Genomic DNA, 21,214 nt, shown 5'->3' on the forward strand with positions numbered 1-21,214 from the left:
GAGATCAGGTAATGTGAAGCCCATCGCTCCATTAGACAAGGTGAATCCATTAAATGTAATAATATAACCAGATCTTAAAAATGGTTTTTAGTCATTACAAAACTGCACATAGCTGGCAAATTGAATTCAGTTGAATTTCTTTGGGATTCTTATTTTTGACATCATCCTTATAGAAATAAAATTAAGATGGGCTTTGTGAGGCATCGTCTCAGTGATAAAATTACCGTTGGCACTGTCTGTTCCCGGAATGGCTGTTGCCACCAAATCATAGGTGCCCCCACACTTTCTGCCTTGATTCTGTCGTCTTAGTGGGAAGATGAGATAACGTTTAAGTGTAAAAGTCGGGGATAAGATATCCCTGACAAGGGGAAAGAGAGGTGACAGTCACAGAGAACAAACATGAGGATGAGGTGTAATCTTGGATTTCTCTGCCTGTGATACCCTAAGATCTCCAGAACAGTCTTTATATTTCTGATCTGGGAGCATGAGTCACAAAGGACATTCTATCCTTAACAGAGAATGACACTTGGCTGTCAGCTGCTTCGTTAACACTGGCAGTGGCTAATAGACTAAAAAAAAAAAATTTGTTTCCATTTATTTTGGTTTAATACTTAATGATAAGATCTAATGAGTAACCACATGGGGGAGATTAAGTTATATGAACACGAATTTCTGAGATGAGATGTAGACTCACAAAGAGCAACATATTTGCTGGACAGTGTTTTACATGCCAATCACTTTTGGCAAAACTTGGTTAAGAACTACACATCACAAAACCCTGTTGGAAACACATTAAGGCAGTCAAATGCAAAGCCCAAAAGTGATAGATGACTGCTAGTTAACAGATCAACATGCTGTATGGAACCATAGAAGGGATTCTTCTCAATTTAGGTGAAAGCCAAGCCATCTGGGTTTAAACTACCCAAACTTTCTCATGACAAGGGATGAGGTCAATGTTGCAAAATGATAAATGAGTGAAGGTGAATGTCTGTATCAAATGATTATCAGGTTCTGAAGACTAAGGGAATCAACAGAAACAGAGGTAAAAATACATTACATTTGCTGAGATGGTAAATGTTGTTACCTTAATAAAAGAGAGCCAGGAAAGGGGCTCTTTAGATTTTACCAGTTGCCGTGTCAGTTAGTGATCCTTCACTAAATGACCTGTTGAAGTTTTGCATTTAAATTTTGTCTCCATTGTATATTTACAAATGTAGTGGGGGGTGGAGGGTGGGTTGGGGGAGTGATAACCTTCCCTTTTCACTGATCTTATCTGTATAAAAGGAGTAAATTATTTTATCTTAATCTCTTAAGATTTTAGGGGACATTACTGAATAACATTTAAATGTGCTCGGAGCTCCACATGTGAAAATAGTGTTTTTCTCTTTGGCAGTGTTACTACTTATAAAGTTTAAATATACAGTTTGCAAACTGTTCCCGAATAACATTATGAAAAATTCTACACAGAGCAATCCCCCTTTTCAGTATTCTTGTTAGGGTGGAAAATAGTGCTTTTCTTTGAGAGCACAGCCTTACTGAAAATAAGAGAGTTGTTAGAATCCTGCTGTTTTGAAGCTAAAAGAATGAATCAGAAGAGAAAAGAAGCCTCAGTTGGGATTCAAGTGGGAATGATTATTTATTCTAAAAAGTATTGATTAAGCTCCGAAGGATAGCAAGTTCATTTATATCTTCAACATTTGAAGGTATCTGCCTTGAGTGAGAGCTGTTAGATATCCTTTTATAAACACGTGAAGTCCTAACTCGGGCAATCCCATTCACTTGTTATTCCTAAAATGTCTTGAGCTCCTTCAGGAACTGAAAGGTTCAGTGATACGTTCTCCCGACCTTTGCAGAGGTTTAGGATTATGGGACCCAAGCTGTCATAGTCGGTGCTTCCAAACATTTGTAATGACTTGATAAAATTGAGAAGGAATAGATGGATGGCCACTTCTCTATTTGTATATGTTCTGGTAAGTTTCTGAGGGATCTACTGCAGTCCTTGGATTTCAAAGCACCCCAGACTGCAGTGAGGCTGGTTGGCATTGTATACTTAGGTTGGAAGGTAGCCATTTTTAGCAGATAGATAATATCAGTAACAGCAACATTTACGAAACACTTTATTTGCTGGCACTTACCTAAGCCCACATTATTTAATTTAGCCATCACAAAAGTCCTTTGAGACCTTTTACTACCCCCATTTTACAGGCAACGAAACTGAGGCTAAAGAGTCTTGTAGCTTGTGAAGTTCATATTGTAGTAGATAGAGCTGGAATTCGCTCTCGGTTTCATCTGCCTCTAGGGCACCTACCTATAATCAAGTGGAACAGGCTATTTGCTTAATTAAAGGTGTGAAAAAGCAAGGAAAAAATACGAAGATTGTTGAATCATTTTACTTCTCGGTGCTGCTTGAGTTATTTTGTTTTTTTCTTTTGAGTCTTTTTGGAGTTCAGTTAGCTAACATTTGTTAATCACATTATATGAAAGGAAAATCTCGTTATGATTTCAGCTGACCTGCAGGGAGCTTTAGTTGTGAGCCGGTTTTATGTATGTACATTAAGAGGGTATGTAATAGTCAAAACTGTACTTTGGATAAAGAAAATAGTCATATTTAGTTTGTGTTGGTCCAGCCTTTTGGCAGAAAGGTACCTAAAGCTGAGCACAAGTTCATATCTTATTTCATAACATGTAGAAAAAAAAAAAAGGCTAACCTCAACGTATGCTTAAAAAAGACGTAAAATGTTACAGTTGGGAGGAAATAGGTGGCATGAAGTCCTGTATGTAATTACAGTGTAAAAGCCTGAAAAACCCCACAAAATCAACTTGGCCTGATTTAAACCTTTAAGCTCCGAAATGTTTTAAAGTGGAATGAGCTCATTTCTGTGGGAATTTTGAGGATGACAGCGGGCACGGTGGCCACGGCAAGCAGAACTGAATAATCGTATTCTCATTTATCCTCGTCTGCTTCGGCCCAGCATCTTGCCAGAATCCGCTGTGATCCAAGAATAACCTGTCTGTTACTGGTGATGGATATAGTTTTAAAGTGTAGGAGTCAGAAAAGCTTCAGTTCATCTATTCAAGGGGAAGGTGAAAGTTGGACCACTGTCATGAAATTGAGGGAATCCGGTAGGCAGTTTAGATCAAAGATGCCAGTGCTCCATTGTTTAGTCAGAAAGCAAAGCGTGGCTTTCCTCCGCCTTAAAAAACGGGCTTTTATGGGGCTGAGGAAGGAAGGCTCAGACTCACTGCTGTTTTGTATGATTTTTTTCCCCCTGCTTGCTGGAATTTTTTTTTTCCCCCCAGAATGCCTAGGAAAACACGTTGGTGCCTTTCCTGAAGTACAGCTGATAAGAGCCAGCCATGCTCAGATAATGAATCTAAAACAATTCTCTGGATCTTTTGGGCATCGCCACGTCCACCAAGTGTGACTTGAGGTGGCACTCCTACTTCTTGTCCCTTTTCCACCTAAGTGTCACATAGAAGGAAATGGCACCAGCCAGTGAGTTCGGCCCAGTCCTGGAAACCTGAGAAAACTTTGGAGGCCGGGACTCAGAAAACCAGAAGTCAGTCAGAGCTTAGTTTGGCATACATTTTGTTCAGCAAAAAACATTATTCTGAGGTTTAAATTTCCTCTTTTAAATCCGGAGGTGCAATGTAGAAATGGACCCTCTGCTCATAAAAAGCAACGTGAAATTTGGTGTTACAAGAAGCGGGCTCCACCTGTCTTAGAGTCAACCAAGTGGTGAGAACAGGGGAGACTTTGTCTGCTGTCTTCTACCTTTTAATCACAAAAGTTCTCTGTCACCAAAGAAGTAGCTACCAGCATCTTTGGTTCTCTGGGATGCCTTATCTCCATAACATCCTCATGTTTTTTTTTATTGTTGAAATTAACTGGCTAGAGAAGAGATATCTATTATCTGAGCAAGTGTTAGGCACATGTTGAGCATGAGAGAGATAATGTTACATCAGGATTTCATTGTGTGTGTGTGTGAGAGAGAGAGACAGAGAGACAGAGAGAGAGACAGAGAGATGGGGGTGGGGAGAAAGAGAGAAAGGAAATATGAAGTAGTCCAGATGAGTTCAGAGAGATACTGCCCTTAGTATATGCACATATACATAGATTTGCATAAGTTTTTGAAAATTGTTTCGTATCACATTTATCACAGGTGTTTCGATCACTAAGGAAGTGGTCAGGATTTGTTTGTTTGTTTGTTTTCTGTTTAGAAGGTGTTGTGATCAATTGCCTTTCCATAGAACAATGTATTCAATAGAACAGTTTTAAGGGAAGTAACTTATTTCTAGCATTGTGCTAGCAAGTTCACCAGTACTACCTCTGAAGCAATTATTTCTACCCATGCTTTACTGAGGCTAAGAGAGGCAGAGCAAATGTCCTGAGGTTACATAGTTACTAAGAGTCAGAACTGGGATGTGAAGCCAATTTCGTCTCCACTAAACCAATTTGCTCTTACTACTTTTTTACTTTTTCTTTGTTTACTATTTAAAGACATCTTTAAGTACTTCTAAGAGCTTCAAAGAGTTATTTCAACCTCTGTGAAGCTGACATAGGCTCTCTTCAGGGGTGGTTCAAGTGATTTTGGTCTGGAATTTGGAAGACCCTTTCAAAGGAAGACCTGCAATGCAGTGAGCTTTTTTGTCTGGCATTGCATCATATTTTGGCAAAGAGCTTTGAATCTGGCATCAGATGGGCCTGGGTTCAAATCTAGGCTCTGTCTCTAACTGGTGGTAAACGTGGGAAGGCTATCTTACATTTCCAAGGCTTGGTTTCCTTATCTGGAGAGTGGGATGAATGTTAATACCAAGCTCAGAGATCTGCTGTGAGAATCAAGTGAACAACAGCATTTAAGGCTTAGCCCTGGGTTTGGCATCGAGCGAGCTCTCTAGAATGATTCATTGTTGTTGTTGTTGATGATGACGTTATTGTTTAAATTCTTATTTCCTCACATGGAGTAGGATGCAAAGTTTCATCAGAAAAGGGAAAAAAAAAAAAATAGAAGCAGCATGGGGATAATGATGCCAAGCCCACCCATCGCTATGAATGAACGGGGCTAAGTCAGGAACATTTGTGGGGTTTTCTATCCCTCCAGACTTGGACTGGGCCGATCTAGGCTGCTTCCTTATTGGTCCAGTGGTCTGTGAGCCCTGGTATAAGTTTTCCCCTTGCTCTCCATTAAACACTAAAAAAACTTTCCATGGAAGAGGGGCCTCGTTTTTCTGCAGAGTATTTACATCTCTATGCCTGTGGGGTCACCTTCACTTGTACTTTTATTGGCAGAGGGATAGAGTTGGGACTCAGGAGCGCTGTAATTCTGGAAAAACTGCCTAGTGGTCTGGCAACATGGGGATTTTCCTGGCCCGCCTCGTGGAAGTCTCTCAACCCCGTTCCAGACCTGAGTGGGTTTTTGCCGCCCATTTAGTCGTGTGCTCCCCTACCTCATTCCCATCTCGTCCACATCCCATTTTAAACATGGTCTCTGGTCTTTCAACTGCGCATCAACAGTAAACTGTGTTTTAAGTCTAGGAAATGATGCTGAAGAAGGGGAGCCCTTCTGTAGACTGGGGTACAGCTATGGCGAAGGCAGGAGAATCAGACAGAAAAGCCAGGCAAGGCAAAACAATGGAAAAAAAGGTCCGTTCATAAAAAATTTGTTGAACAAATAAAGGATATCACTTTTTCGCACCCTCTTCTGTGGCACTTCTGTCCAGCTGATGGTATATTGACTCTTTTGTGATAAAAAGAATACGAATAACACCACCTTTCACGGTACCGGGAGGTCAAGTGTGCTTGTTGAACTTAGTTAAGATCAGCAAATGAGCTGAGTGTGTATTTTAAGACCTCTCGATTCCCAGTTCTAATTCTATAAAACAGTATTCAAAGCACTAGGGATAGCAGGTTATAATTTCAATAATATTATTCTTTCTTCCTTCTCTCCACACTTCATTCTCCCCTTCCATTTTATTTTATTATTTTTAGCCTTTTCTGTGTTTGAAGCATTGTGTTGGTTGGGCACCTTGGGGAGGCAAAGACCAATAGGACAGACCCTTGCCCACAGTCTAATGGGGGAGAAAGACACATGCATAAATAAGTTCCACAGGAGTGACAGAAAAGCACTATAATAGACATGAACCCGAGCTGAGGCAGCTGTAATTGAAATCTGACTGGACTATCTGGGACCTCGATGGGTAGAGGAAAGTTTGTTGTGGCAAGGCATTGTTGAAGGAAAGGCACAGAGGAGTGTGTGCCTGGGAATTGTGGAAATGGCAGAGTCCTGAGGGCCTGAAGCTCTGATAGAAGCTGAAGCTAGAAAGTCTGGTGGGAACCAGCCAGGGGAGAACCTTGAGTGCAATAATAAGGAGATCGGTTTCACTCATGTAATTGGGGGGTGGGGGGTGGGATTTCTATATTGGTGCAGCCACATGACACAGTAAGATGTGTTTTTTATAAATGCCTCTAGGAGCTTTTGTGGGGATGTTTCCAGTGTGGCAAGGCTGGAGTTTGGACAGCAGACTCTAGGGATCTGTTGTGGTCAGTCGAGAGCAAGCAGCCTGGAGTAGAAGGGGCAGTGAGAATGGAAGAAGATGTTGGGGTAAACCAATGTCGCTTGTTCTTCTGAATTTCTTTAACCACCTTCCAGTTCTAGAATATGTGGATTAAAAGACTCCAAGCCACGCCCAGCAAGACAGTAATGAAATACAGTGTCATTAAAGTGGCATGAAATGCTATGGTGTCTCTGTAGCAGTCACTTTGCTAATCACTTACTGTCTTGAGAGCAGGGTGCAGTCACCTGAATGGAATAGTGTGCTTCCCAGAGCTTACTTTCAAAATTCCATTTTTGCTCTATCCTGTTGCTTGACCCATTTGGCAAATTACTGCATCTGGTAGATATTACCATGATAGTATATACTGTCAGTGGTAGCACAAATTTCAGGCAATAATCAAAATTGGGTAGCTCACCTTAAAAAAAGTGCACGAGTGTGCTGAGACCCTAAGACTTGCAGAGGAAGTTTAGAGCCCATGTTGCTAGCACTTGGCAGTAAAACAGAAGTGGGGGGTGGGGCGAATTAAAGGGAATTTTGAGAGTTCTAGTCAGTGGCATAGACCATGTAGAAGAGAAGAGGTTACTGACATGGGTGCATGTCGTGAGTTTAGACCTGATGAGTTGGCCTGGATATGGATTTTCCAAGTAGAAAAGCCCAGTAGGCTCAGAAGAGAAATCCGGACCAGAGAACAGCAATTTGGTACCTGTCTACATTGAAATACACTTCAAAACTTTCGTAATAAATTATTTGTCTACGCCGAGCTTTCCATAAAGGGGCCTACAAGAGTAATTAGAAGAAGGGTTGTATTTAAGAGAAGGGTAGACAAGGGATTCAAGAGTGCTGATGCATAGGGGCACTTGTACCCCAATGTTTATAGCAGCACTTTCAACAATAGCCAAATTATGGAAAGAGCCTAAACGCCCATCAATTGATGAATGATAAAGAAATTGTGGTTTATGTACACAATGGAATACTACGTGGCAATGAGAAAGAATGAAATATGGCCTTTGTAGCAACATCAATGGAACTGGAGAGTGTTATGCTAAGTGAAATAAGTCATACAGAGAAAGACAGATACCATATGTTTTCACTCTTATGTGGATCCTGAGAAACTTAACAGAAGACCATGGGGGGGGCTCCTGGGTGGCTCAGTCGGTTAAGTGTCCGACTTCGGCTCAGGTCACGATCTCACGGTCCGTGAGTTCGAGCCCCACGTCGGGCTCTGGGCTGACTGCTCAGAGCCTGGAGCCTGTTTCAGATTCTGTGTCTCCCTCTCTCTCTGACCCTCCCCCGTTCATGCTTTGTCTCTCTCCGTCTCAAAAATAAATAAACGTTAAAAAAAAAAAAAATTAAAAAAAAAAAAAAAAAAAGAAGACCATGGGGGAAGGGAAGGAAAAAAAAAAAAAAAAGGTTAGAGAGGGAGGGAGCCAAAACATAAGAGACTCTTAAAAACTGAGAACAAACTGAGGGTTGATGGGGAGTGGGAGGGAGGGGAGGATGGGTAATGGGCATTGAGGAGGGCACCTGTTGGGATGAGCACTGGGTGTTGTATGGAAACCAATTTGACAGTAAATTTCATATTAAAAAAAAAAATAAGAGAAGGGTAGAGAAGTGTAGAAACCCATGGCAGAGACTGAGTAGTTATAGAAGAAGGAGCAGAACCAGCAAAGTGCAGGCCAAGGCAGAAGAGGTTTGAAGAACAGAAAGACCAGGGGTATTAAATTTTGCAATGTTAGTCTGAAGATTCTAGGAGAATATCGAAGAAGGACCTTTCTCATCATCTTATCGAACTATTTGAAACAGTCAGTGATGGTGCGCACCTCTCTGGTACCTGTTGCACATTTCACATGGAATCGAATTCATCATAGATGGAATTTGGTGGAACCCCATTTGATAGAAATCCAAAGCTAAGATTGCTGTAGCGATTCTGAAAATTTACTGCAAAAATCACAAATTTTCCAAACTTTGATTTGGAAAGATCTTAGCAAAAGTGTTAAATGCCACAAGAAATTTTAAAAGGTACCAAAACAAAACTAATTTCGTGGATAAAAGTAATATACTTTTCCAAACATCTTTGGAATGTTTCTATAGTTAAGGGCAAAATGGACAAGACCACACTGAGGCTTTTTTTTCCTTTTTTTTTTTAATGAATAAGAGCAACAATATAAAAGAGCCTGGCTAATATAAAATCTTACCATTATGAACTTTCAAGTTTGCTCTATTAAACTGTTAATGGTGCTTTAAAAATATTACGATATAATTTAATCCCTAAGCTAGGTCTTCAGGAAAAATATTTTCTTTCTTCACTAAATTTTCAATATCTGCTTTGTCATTGAAGTATAGCTGTGGAGTGGCGGCCCTGGTGTCTGAAATCCCGGGTTCAAGTCTCACGGGGGCCACCTGGTAGCTGTGCATCACTAAACAGGTGACTTGTACTCTCTGAGCCTCAGTCGTGAGTTCTGGGCAAATTGCAATGGTCTGTGTACCCAGCAGCTTCATCTCTAAAGAGGAATAATAATGCAGGCCCGAATCTGTTGACTGGAGCCATTATCTGAGGTGATACCTGTGGGTTAGACGTACTGATGTTTGTGAAAGGCTTTTGCATAACAGTATGAATGGAATTATTAAGGGTAAGAACCTGAATAGAAGAAAGTGAAGTGTGTGCCATAAACCAGCTTTTAGCAGATGATTTAATGCGTATATTTTTTAAGGAACAATAGTGTAGGGATTCCTAAGTCTACTCCTACTGTTGGCTTGTAAGACTTTGTGTGAGTTGCCTAATTTTCTGTGTCTCTTTGTGTTCATCATAGGGCCTTGGTCAGAACTGTGGGCTAAAACATGTAAAGTTCTTAAAACAGGGTTTGGAATATGGTAAGCACCTCCAAAATGATACTGCCACTATCTAAGTGCTGTGCAATCACTCCCTCTGCAGTGCTTTTAAGAAGCGATTAAGTGGACTGTTTTTATTTCATTTTTTTAGTTTTTAATCTTAATTTATTTTGAAAGAGAGGGAGAGGGAGAGAGAGAATCTTAAGCAGGCCCCATGCCCGGTGCAGGCCTGAAGACGCGAGGCTCCATCTCCCAACTGTGAGATCATGACCTGAGCTGAAATAAATCAAAAGTTGGACGCTCACCCAGCTGAGCACCCCAGGTGCCCCTTTATTTAAATTTTTGTCTACACTTATGTAATATGTTTACTGTGAATGACTGTCAGGTAGACAGTGGAACTTCAATAGAGGTGACTGCTATCTTTTCTGATAAAAGATGGAAAATGCTGGTTGTATTCGGGGCTTAGGAAGACGAGTTGCTTCTCTGTTTTTCATCTTCAAAAGTTCACCTCCTTGATTGGTGCCCGTCTACAGACAACTAATCACAATGTGGCCTTCACGGCGAGGCCTAGTTGTCCTTTTTCGGCACTTGCCGTTGAGTCAGGAGGTGGCAGGTGGGAGGCAAAAATGTAAACTTAATTACTGAGTGGACCCTCTGAGCCTGGCACTCCTGAGTCCCCTCCAATTGAGACTGTGACTCTGACCAAGCACAGTCACTCATGCATGCCCGTGGTGGGGGGGCCTCATCCTTTACAGGCTAATCCCAGATTCACTGATATGACTGGATTTGACACGTGGGCCCTACAAATCCATGCAGCTTTGTAGTTTGCAGCCAGTGGTCCCATCAACGCCGTGGACCGTGCGTGTTGTCTTCTCTTCAACAGCATGCTCTGTGTTGTAGTGCGGTTACCTGGGTGAATTTATGTCTTAGGAGATGAAGTCTGCAAGTCTAAGAACCTTGTCCAGTCATCTCTGCAAGCCCCATAGCTTCAGCGAGAGGTCCGCAACCTTGGGACTTAAGTAGGAGTCAGGCTGGAGTTTCCTGTTTATAGTTTGGGTTGTTAACACTTGGGCTAGTTCCCCCCCACCCCCAAGAATGGAACTCCAAGTTCCAGAACATGATTCTCCCAGAGAGTTTGTCACAGAAGGTCAGCCCTCTCTATAAAAGACATCCTAAATAATCATTACAAAAACACACTTTTCCCTTTGAAAGAATGTACTCATTTGAAAATTTAGAGTCCTATAGACATTAAGACCTGCTTTTCTTTGTGACAAAAGGAACATTCTCTCTTATAGAAATATCCTGCTGTCAAAGGCAGCAATGTGTGTGACAATACAGGAGGTGTGAGAGGGAAGGATCTGGGATTATCTCACTCCTGCTCTCAAAAGTCACAATGAAAAATGCTTCCCCCATCCTTGTAGCTGCTGGTCTGGGTCATTTCCTCCCCTTTTAGTGAGGCTGGAGCTCCGAAACCCTGACACAAGCCCTAATGTTTATATTGGGTTTTGGATGTTAGCTCCCTTGGCTTCTGGGAGCTGACTCTGTTGAAAATTATGTTTTTCTTTTAAGGACAAAGGCCTTATTGTACGTACATGTTGTGTAGTGTAATGAGGTTTTGTTTTTTTTTTTTTTTCTTTTTTTAAATGTTAGGTAATGGGTGGTACTAACCCAGATCTGCCAAATGAGAAGTTCAAAGGTAGGTCTGTAACCTGAATGGCAGTTAGAAGGTTTCACTAAGGTAACTTAACAAGAGAAAATGAGGGGGCGGGACAAGTGACATCTTCACTGACCAGAGTGTGTGCCCCAAACGCCCCCCTTTGATGGAATAACCATAAAATCACTCTGGGAAAGGACCTGCAGCCTGAGTGATGGTACCCCAGAGACACTTCAAAGAGAATGATAGAGATAATAATAAAAATAATAGAGATAACAGCCATTCCATTTGACTTAAAAAAACAGGCATTTCCCAAATAACTCTTGTATTCTTGGTCAGCTAAATGGATTTTGGCTAGATGGTTCCTCATGGCTGCCTAGGCCATCAGGCCTAGGCTGAGCGTCTTATTTTTCAAGCCTGTGCGGTGGGCCTTTTTGGTTGTGTTGCTTGGTCCTTTTCATCTGGGGGTGACCTCAGGAAACTATTCCGAGAGAGCCTGGGCCTGGACCACAGAAAAAAAGGCATGAAAACCAGAAGGGCCAAAGCTGTTCTTGTATTTCTTTGGGCCTCGGTGAGAGGCATTTTTGGCATCTTTTTCTTAATTCTTTTCCTCTTTCTCTGTAAACATTGCTTTTTTTTTTAAAAACCTATCTTTCCTAGGTTCCTCTTTGAGAAATCTGTGGACCCCGGCAATGGCATTAAGATTCCTTTAACCCCTCACTGCTTTCTTTTTAGCAAAGTAATGACATCTGCATTCTTTTTCGTATTTATTCTTAGAGCTTCTTACTGGAAAAAACCGGAGTGGGGGTGGGGGGGAATTCCTTTTCTATTTCATTTTCTCCTTAAGCAGAACTATTTGAGGGGAGATATGACAGTTGCTCCCTCTTGGGTCAGATGCACCTGCATTGTGTCTGTGGTCTGTGGTGCTTGAAGCTTCTGCCTCTGGGAAAGCCTTGCTGTGCCGAATTTGACTGCTTCATTCCATCCCTTTACCTTTCAGAAATTCACAAATCCTAGAGGCCCTCACAGCCTGCTGGCTGTCTCCTGCCTTGTGGATTTATAGTATAAAAGCAGTAGCATCAAGACATCTCACATAGCAGTGTTTCTTGGTCTCGGTGGGGATACTATTTTCCTGAATGAGAGGACGTGAAAGATTAATCAGATATTCTCCCACTCGAGAGCGGCCGCGTACCTGTGTTTATGCTCCTTGGGGGGAATGGGGGCTGTTGGAATTGCAATTGCGATGTGGTGATTTCCTGTTTTCAAGCACATGTGAAACGGTGGTTCCGTGCCCAGTGGGACCCACCAGAGGTTGGCTCACAGTCCCATTAGCACATAGGTGAGCACTGGGATGGAAATTCCTTTTCCCCTAAGAGGGAATTGGGGAAGAGCTGAATGGCTGGGATGGGGGCAAGAATGTGCCATTTTTTCCCAGTCTTATTAGTCCAGGGGTGGTTTCTGTTGGAGGAAGTAGCCCTTCGTCCTCCTTCCTGGGATGTGCTGGGAATGTATATACCAGAGAGCAGTGGCTTCCTTTTTGTTGTGAATGCTTGTGTGTGTACATGTAGGGGAATAGTTGGGATTTATTAAAAAAAAAAATATATATATATATATGTATGTGTATGTATGTATGTATATGTATACATATATATATGTGTGTGTGTGTATATACATACATATATATATATATATATATATTTGTTTTATATAAAGCATACACTGGACAAGGGCAAAGAGAAACTTGCTTAAAGTAATTTACACACTATTTGGTCAAGTTACAGACATACAGGGTTCTCAGATTTTGGTGTTTGATTGAAGCATATGAAAATTTTGATCCTTGGTGTTGACCTTCAGAAACAGCAATTTTTGTGGTTCAACATAATATATACTTTGAACATCTTAAGGCTTTTTCACTGGAGATAGTTACCCTGACAGGTTATTGCAATGTATCTCAATAACGCAGCCTTTACATTAAGGGTGAATTTATACTGGGTTCATAAACTAAACATAAAATGTGATGGTATAGTGAAACTAACACCTCTCAATCTCTGAACCCCCAACTCTGAATTAATGGCTCTTGTGTACATCCTCAGACCCCTTCTGATGTGGTAGGGGTAGAAAGAGAAGCAGTATTCATTTACCTTAGTACCAGTGAGAGGGAATACATGGTATTCTCTGAAGGAGGAAAATGATTGATGGTCATTAAACTCAGCACATATTTATTGAACATTTATGTTAATAATGGCCTGAGGCACTATGAGATTGGAAAAACACTTTTTAAAAAAAATGAACAAAAAATTAAATTATGTTCCAGATGGTTTTGAAGTTAGATGTCTTATATTGCTCTGGAGTTCTTTGAAAATTGATGAACTTCTGCTAGCCATGGGTATTAACTCTTGGTTGGAATATTTGATTAATCAGAACAAATTATTATTCCTTGACTGTGGTAGGTTATACACACACATACACACACACACACACACACACACACACATAATATGTATGTATGTATTTAGTATAATATTTGGATAATGGATCTAGTTTGCAGACTACTTTCTATTACTAGAGTCTAAAAGAGAGGTGTGAATGTGGGATTGAACCCATGGTCATGTGCAGGTGGGCGAGGCCCTTCAAGTGGAGTTTGGGGCACTGGTGACAAGGAACAGACGATTGTATTTCCCATGGCTAGTGGCCTTTCCCTCTTCCTGCCACCCCCCCCCCCCCCCCACTTCCACACGGCTACTGGTCTTATCTCACACTGACAAGTCAGTGGTAAGGATTTTGCCTTTGGCTCTCAGTTTGTAATATGCATAAGAACCACGAGGAAGCTTGTTGAAAATGCAGACTCAGAGATCCTCCAGAGATTCTGAGGGTCTGGTGGGGACCAGAGAGTCTCTATTTTTAATAAACTCTTCCAGTGACTCTATGCAAGGGCCAATTTTTGAAAAACTCTTCCCAGCTGAGGTTAACGGAAAGGGAAGGATGTATAAATATAAACATAAATATAGGTAAATCCCCCAATGAAGCAACACGTTAAACAGGGGATAGGTACAATTGAAGTTCTCTTTTTGGTACAAAGCTTAACAATAGGTCATCTCTCATTTACAGAATATTATTTTTGTGGGCCTTTCACGCAGTCATCTTGCACGCTAATGGTATTTGCTGAAGTGCCTCTTTTTCTCTTCATGTCCTTTCATCTCTTTTTTTTTTTAATTTTTTCATGTTTTATTTTATTTTTGAAAGAGAGAGAGAGAGCACCTGAGCAGGGGAGGGGTAGAGAGAGAGGGGGAGACACAGAATCCAAAGCAGGCTCCAGGCTCTGAGCTGTCAGCCCAGAGCCTGATGCGGGGCTCGAACCCATGAACTGTGAGATCATGACCTGAGTCGAAGTTGGACGCTTTATTGACTGAGCCACCCAGGCACCCCATGTCCTTTCATCTCTTAAGCCTCCTTTTGTCACCCAATCAAAATGAGTCATTTGTTCTTTGAAGACTTATGTTGGTCACTTGTATTATAACCCTTACTCCTGCCTACCCTGAAGTTTTATTAATTCTTTTCATGGCCGTCTCTCCTGCTGGACTTCAAGCTTCTTCAGGGCAGGAATAGTGTCTGACTTCTCACTCCCACTCAAAGCATCTAGAATAGCACCTCTTAACAACTGTTTTATGAATAAATACTGTGTTCATAAATTGGGGGGGGGGGTAGCCTGATCTTCATTTTCCTCAAAGCCAGACTTCATTTCTGAGGTAGCGCAGGTTTTCTCAAGAAACCTATTTCCTAGGTGAGATAATTAAGGCCCAGAAAAGTGAAGCAAGACAAAGCTCACCCTGCAAATGAGCGAGAGTTGGGACTGTGATTCAAGGACGGGAATCCTGGGCCATCCCGGGTAGACTCCATAGAGTTATCAATCAGAGAATGTTTCCTGACCACAAGGGTTGAGAAAGCACCCCGAGGGGATGAGTGAGACCCAGCAAATAACTTCCCCAAGGATTAGATTTTTAACAGTCCTTGTGGTCCAGTTAGGTAGAGCCCTGACTGGCGCCTTTGGGTGGGGCAGGCTGACCCTCTGGGCTGCTGCCAGCCCTTTCGTGTGATGGATTCTCACAGGGACACACTCTGTTTTCTGTGGTCTCTCTGTGATGGGCAGCAGCTGCACGATGAAGCTGATGTGGCGTATGTTTGTTGCTTCTTCAACATGAGCCAACTAGATGTAGCAATTTGACAAAACAGCCAGGCTTTTCAGACTGATTTGCTGGAATCCTGCAGCATCTGGAGGAAACAGGCAATCGATAAAGAGTTGAGGGCCAGGTGAGGTGGGGTTTAGAGACGCCCCAGCCCTTCCCTTCCCAAACCTCCATAATAGAAGCTGTTTCCTTCTGCTAACAATTTCCATCCAGCAGGTACCTTCCTCATCCAGAACAGAACTATTCTGGGAAATTTTAGTTCTTTTCTCTCTCTTTATGCCACTCCATTTCTGCCCACATTTTCCTTTCCTTAATCAGGGAGAATGTAAAGTCAAGATGTTGCCTTCACATTAATTCTGGTCACGTTGCTAAACTATTTCCCATACTTTTAATGAGAATCCTTAAAAAATTTTTTTCTTTTTAAATTGGCCTGACATTCCATTGTTCCAGGGTTTCACCTTTATCATCTCCATCTTTATTATTTTTTACCATATTATTTTCTCTCTCTGTTATTAGCTCAGCATTTCCATGATGTCACCACTCCTCAAGTTTTCTGCCTTGTTTTTCTCAGTTTCAGTTTCTAATTCTTGGTTTCAGCCTGATAATGAAATGTACAAACAAAATTACAGTGGGGTGGTTGTTCCTCCTACACTCAACACCATGGTGGCCAAACATCTGAGGGATGGAGTGTCCAGTGGGGAGCTCTCTGGCATTGGTGGAGTTGGAAGAGCAGGTGGAAGGCCAGAAGGTAGGCCATTTGCTATAAGGATTAAGGAGTCAAGAAAAGGATAGCTAGGAAGAACGAAAAGGCTAGCTTAGAGCAGTGCCGAGTGCCCAGGTGGGGGTTTAGTAAATATTTTCCGCTCATGATGATGGGCTGATACAATTTGGCCTGGTGGAGAGAATGCCCAGGGGAACTTTAACAGCCTTCCAATATGTGGGAAGGAAATTCTTTGTTGAAAGGACAGAGAGAAGTACACATCCCAAAGTTGCAACATATCTTTAGCTCTAGCTTCTCCGCTGGCCTCTCTGCCTCTTGCTTACTTCCAGAGTGAGCCCCAAAGTGGTTGTGGGGTGTTGGCTTCCCTGTTTCTTGGCCAGTGGCTGCCTGTGAGTGCAGGCCTCTTCCCTAGATCCCTCTATCCTAGTTACCCTGCCGTAGATGAGATCACCCTCTCAGCTTAGAGCCACATTTGTTGGGATCAGAAATTGAAAGCAGGGTCTGACTGTGGACTCTATTCATCCCAGGGTTTTGGCTCTAGGTCTTAGTATAACCAAGAAGGAAAATTCTAAATAAAGGACTCCCCCCTTTTTCTTTCCATTACTCCTAAGGGTTAATATTCTCTGCCTCCCGCACTCTTCCTTAATACTCAACTAGCCTTTGGTTACTAGGCTCTGGTGGGTCTGAGCCTTGTTGGTTGGGGATATTGGTCCTAGAATTTTCCCCTGGCATTCTCGGGTCTTCTAGAGAGTCAGAATTTTCCTAAACTGCATCTATTCCCTCAGCGATGTAGCTTGGCAGGCATGCTGTTTATTAGCAATAGGGGCAAGGAGCGCCCAGCAGTGGCCAAGACAACATCTCTGTGAGCCTCAACTGACAGAGACAGTTCCATCCTGAAGTTTCTGGGTCCCTAGGTATCTGGCATGGTGGCAGGTGCTGAGAGAAGGTGACCTCTGGTGGTCACTGGATTAATGTGATCATCTGAGCCAGTGATTTTGTACAGGTGTGTGTGTGTGTGTGTGTGTGTGTGTGTGTGTGTAAGTAACACTTATGCGTATAGTATTCTCTTAGCACTTGTATGAGGGATTTATAAGAATTTTGTTTCTTTGGCTATTCTTTCTTAGCCCTTTTTTGTTTTTGCTGGGCCTTTCATCTCTTCTCAAACATTAGAAATTGGAGGGCCCCAAGATCCAATCAAGATACTTTCTCTGTTTACATTTTTTTCTTGGTGACTTCATAGAGATTCATGGCTTAAAAACCCATCCATACACTGGAAGTTCCCACATTTATGGTCCCAGCTCTCTCACCCTTCAAGTGCAGACTCCTATCCAAATGTGCACATGGATGTCCCGGAAACATCTCCAAGTTAAAATGGCCCAGACAGAGATCTTTCTCCCACCTGTCCCCCAAATCCAGTCTTTTCCAGCCAGCAGGGTCTGCTACATTGCTGCATTTTCTCAGGCCGTCAGCCCTGGGGTTTTTAATTCTTCTTTTTCTTACAGCCTATGTGCAGTCTATTAGCAAATCTTGACAGCAAATCCTTGAAAATATATCTGAGAATTTCTGACTACCTCCACTATCATTTTTGCCTCTGGACAATATATTATCAACCAGTGACCATTTAAAAGTACATATCCAATTATTTCACTTATTTATGAAAAACCCTCTGGTGGTTCTCATCTCACTCACAACACAGTCTGAAATATAACTGTGGTTTGCGAGGCCCTACATGATCTGGCTCCTGATGCCGCCTCTGGCCTTCCCTCCCCATCAGAGCCATCCTTGGCTCCCAGCACAGGTGATACCCAGCACCCCCTCAGCAAGGGTATTTGTTCTCTCTGGAACACACTTATCCAATATATTACGCATTCTCATCCCCTCACTCTGGTCTCTGGTAAAAATGTTCCCTTATCGAGGGTCTTTCTCTCCTCAGTACACATCGTCCTTCTGTGCCCTTGTCCTGCTTCATTGTTTCCAAAGTCCTTGTCAGTGCCTATTATCAGGCAGATATTTGCTTCCTGTATGTCTCCCAATTAGAATATCAGCTCCGTGAGGATGTGGGCTCTGCCATTCATGCTGTACCCCCAGGGCCTGAGACAGTGCTGGCCCGGGACAGTGCTTATCTGTCGGATAAATGAGTATCTGCTATTTGTGTTTAATTTTTTGATTCAATAATTTGAAGATCTAGCTAATTCCAACCACCAAAATTAAATTATGAAATTTGATTTCTACTGTAAATCTGATTTTTCTGTATGATAACTTGCCTTTTTCAGAGTTCACATTACATTGTGTATCAAATCTGATAGAAGAAAATTGTACAAATATACCAAAAGATGGAAAGTTGTGTCCCATGAACAATAACATAATCAGAGTAAGATATATATAATAAGCAATGATAATTATAAAACAAAATTTTTCCTATAGAAAACTATTTTTTAAAATATATATTACTGCTTATACTTGGTAGCATTGTAAGTATTAGTTTCGGTATTTAAATCAAAATTCAATATGTTGGTATTTTACATTTTGCCTAAAACATTTTATAGATGCAAGACCAGCAAAGTGTGTTAAATCTTAAAATTCCCTAGAGCAAGAATAACGTGGCACACAATATTTTCCCATGATATGCATAAAACAGACAGTTCCAGGGCTCACAATGCTGAGCCATGTTGCTGCACGTAAGTTGGAGTGTGCTGGGATGTCCTCGTCAAAGGAGATTCCTTTTGTGGGTTGTCACATCCCAAGGTGCTGACATATGTCGGTCAAATTCTGTCTCAGTGAGATAACTGTGTAACAAAACTTTTTAGTCTCCTTCAGTGGCCCACATAGTAGCTAAGGAACCAAGATGAGTTGGATGATCTCAGGGAGATTGCGGCAGTGGACTTTGGTTGAAACTGACCTTTCCCTCCTCTGAACTCATGAACAGCACCATGGGCCACTCGTGTTGCAACATACGAGGTGCTTTTGCTGTGTTCATGCTCTGGTCCCTCTCCCTCTTGGACTGTAAGCTCTTCTAGGGCAGAAGATGTATCTGATTCATATTTTCTGTTCCCAACAAAACCTGGCACAGTGCCTGGCCGACAGCAGGGGCTCAAAAAATATTTATTAACCAGACTCACAGATTTTTAGTCAGATAGTTTTGACTTCTGCAGTGCAAATGTTTAACCCACAGAAAAACCCAGGTTTATAACAAAGATGTCACATTTCCTAAAGGCCATTTGTTTTCTGTTGACAGTTTTATCTTATTTTAGATGTTAAAGACTTCAACAAGCTGTTTTATGGTGAAACTCTTTTAAAAATCAACTATTAAGGGTAGTAATCAGGGTTGGCCCTTTGTTTTTAAAAATGGGTCATGGGGCACCTGGGTGGTTCAGTCAGTTAAGCTTCCAACTTTGGGTCAGGTCACGATCTCATGGTTTGTGAGTTCAAGCCCTGCGTCGGGCTCTGTGCTGACAGCACGGAGCCTGCTTTGGATTCTCTGTCTCTGTCTCTCTCTCTCTGTCTCTCTGTCTCTCTGCCCCTCCCTGTTTGTTCTCTCTCTCTCTCAAAAATAAAAACAAACAGTAAAAAGGGCACATGTTGTGAATCCCTTTAGCAGCAAGTTTATGTAATGTTTGGTGGGTACCTAGTCATTTCTCTGTAACACCTTAATCTGATGTGTATTATATACAAAATTTACATTTGTTGATTGTTTGATGAGTTTGAAAATGAAAGCTCGTGGATTAAAATTACATTCTAAACCTATGAAATAAATCTGTGGCTTCTTCAGTGCTTTCTGACATCTGCATGTGGCCCTTGGGAAAGCCTTGGTGAAGGGAACATGCTGCTAATGGCCCTGGTGAATGAGTCAGACCAACCCTAGCTCACAGAATTGCCTTCATATGGGAAGTCTGGAGCTGGCTTTTCCAGTTTCAGCCAGCTAGAGGGCCCCTGCTTCCCCTTGCTCTCCTGCCTGATGCTCCTCAGGCTAACTGGACACTGTCTGCAGTCAGTATGGATGGGAAGACGATCCGGGAGCAGGGATCTTTCCAGCATCTAATGCCTCACACCGCCTTTATCGTTATTCAGAGGCAGGACAGTAGGAATCAGCTCTACAGCCTGTCATCCCAGGGGTCCCTTTGAAAGCCTCTGTGATTGCTGGTGGTCAGGGTCAATTGTGCAGATGTCTTTAAAAGTGTCTCACTAGTGACCAGAAAGTTACTTTGTCAAGATGACAGATGGACTGCGAGCAGCCCCTCCACCCTGCCTGTGTTCCCTGTGATGTCAGCTCCATTTACTTGTCAAGAGCAGGTATTTTTGTAGCTCCCAACAGTGCACAAGCTTTCACGGGCAACCTGAGAAAACTCTTCTGTTCTGTTCTGTGAAAAATCTGCTCCGTGGCTCGTTGTTGACCCACAGGAATGAGGGACATGTGAGGACCTGGTGAGTCCCACCCACTGTGGAAGATGTAGGAAGTGGCATGTGCTGACGAGGGGGACACCTTTCAGGGCTGGCCCCAAGAGGAGGTGGTCTGCCACCTCCCACCATCCCGGCAGGACACCAATGGGATCTAAGACACTCCATCTCTACGCTTTGGACGTTTGCATTCTTGGCAGAGAATCCTCTATGTGCGTAATTGACAGGGTCCGTTGACCTCTCAGCCTCTTTGTCTAGCCAGAGAGCCTGGTTTGTACATGGTGGTGGGTCAGAAGAGGCACTGCCACGATCATCTCTCCACGCATCCTTCCTGGACGTCACATCGCAACCTTTCCTGTGGGAGGTGCTCCAACTTTATTATTATGTTTAGCTCCTTCACTCCTCAGTCTCTCCAATACTCCCGCCAAACTAGTGGGCAGCCTCCACGCCACTGCCCAGAGAGGAGGAAGCCCGGTTTGTGCCCTCAGCATCATAGATGTCGCTGGTGGTTGGACTTGGCCTCCCATCAACTGGAGAGTAAAAGAACTCACCAGAAATGCATACAAATGTTCAGAGAATTTCATCTCCCCTTTCTTCTTTGTTTTCTTTTTGGGTGGAGGAAGAAACAGATTCATTATTCTTCATGTGCTGAAGGGCGCACAGCAAAGTAAAATCATCAAAGGTGCTGGGAGAGACAGCTGGACCGCTTGTGCTGGAGGCTGCGTTACTTTGAAGGATTTCACCCCCTCTCACCCCTGGTCCGGAATCTGTAGACATTTCCTCTGTATCACCGGCCCCATCCCACGTCCCAGCTGTTTGATTCCCTTTTGGTTGGCTGGGGAGGAGAGAGGAGCGGGCTTGAGAATTGGGGCAAAA

General features: G+C 42.5%; 1 protein-coding gene across 2 annotated transcripts in view; it reads left to right on the forward strand.

Annotated features, from left to right (window-relative positions):
• Positions 1–21,214, forward strand: part of BMPER (BMP binding endothelial regulator) — a 253,459-nt gene that overhangs the window by 1,340 nt on the left and 230,905 nt on the right. The window lies entirely within an intron of this gene.

This window comes from Panthera leo, chromosome A2 (assembly GCF_018350215.1).
Source record: "Panthera leo isolate Ple1 chromosome A2, P.leo_Ple1_pat1.1, whole genome shotgun sequence".
In the NCBI taxonomy this organism is placed as follows: Eukaryota; Metazoa; Chordata; class Mammalia; order Carnivora; family Felidae; genus Panthera; species Panthera leo.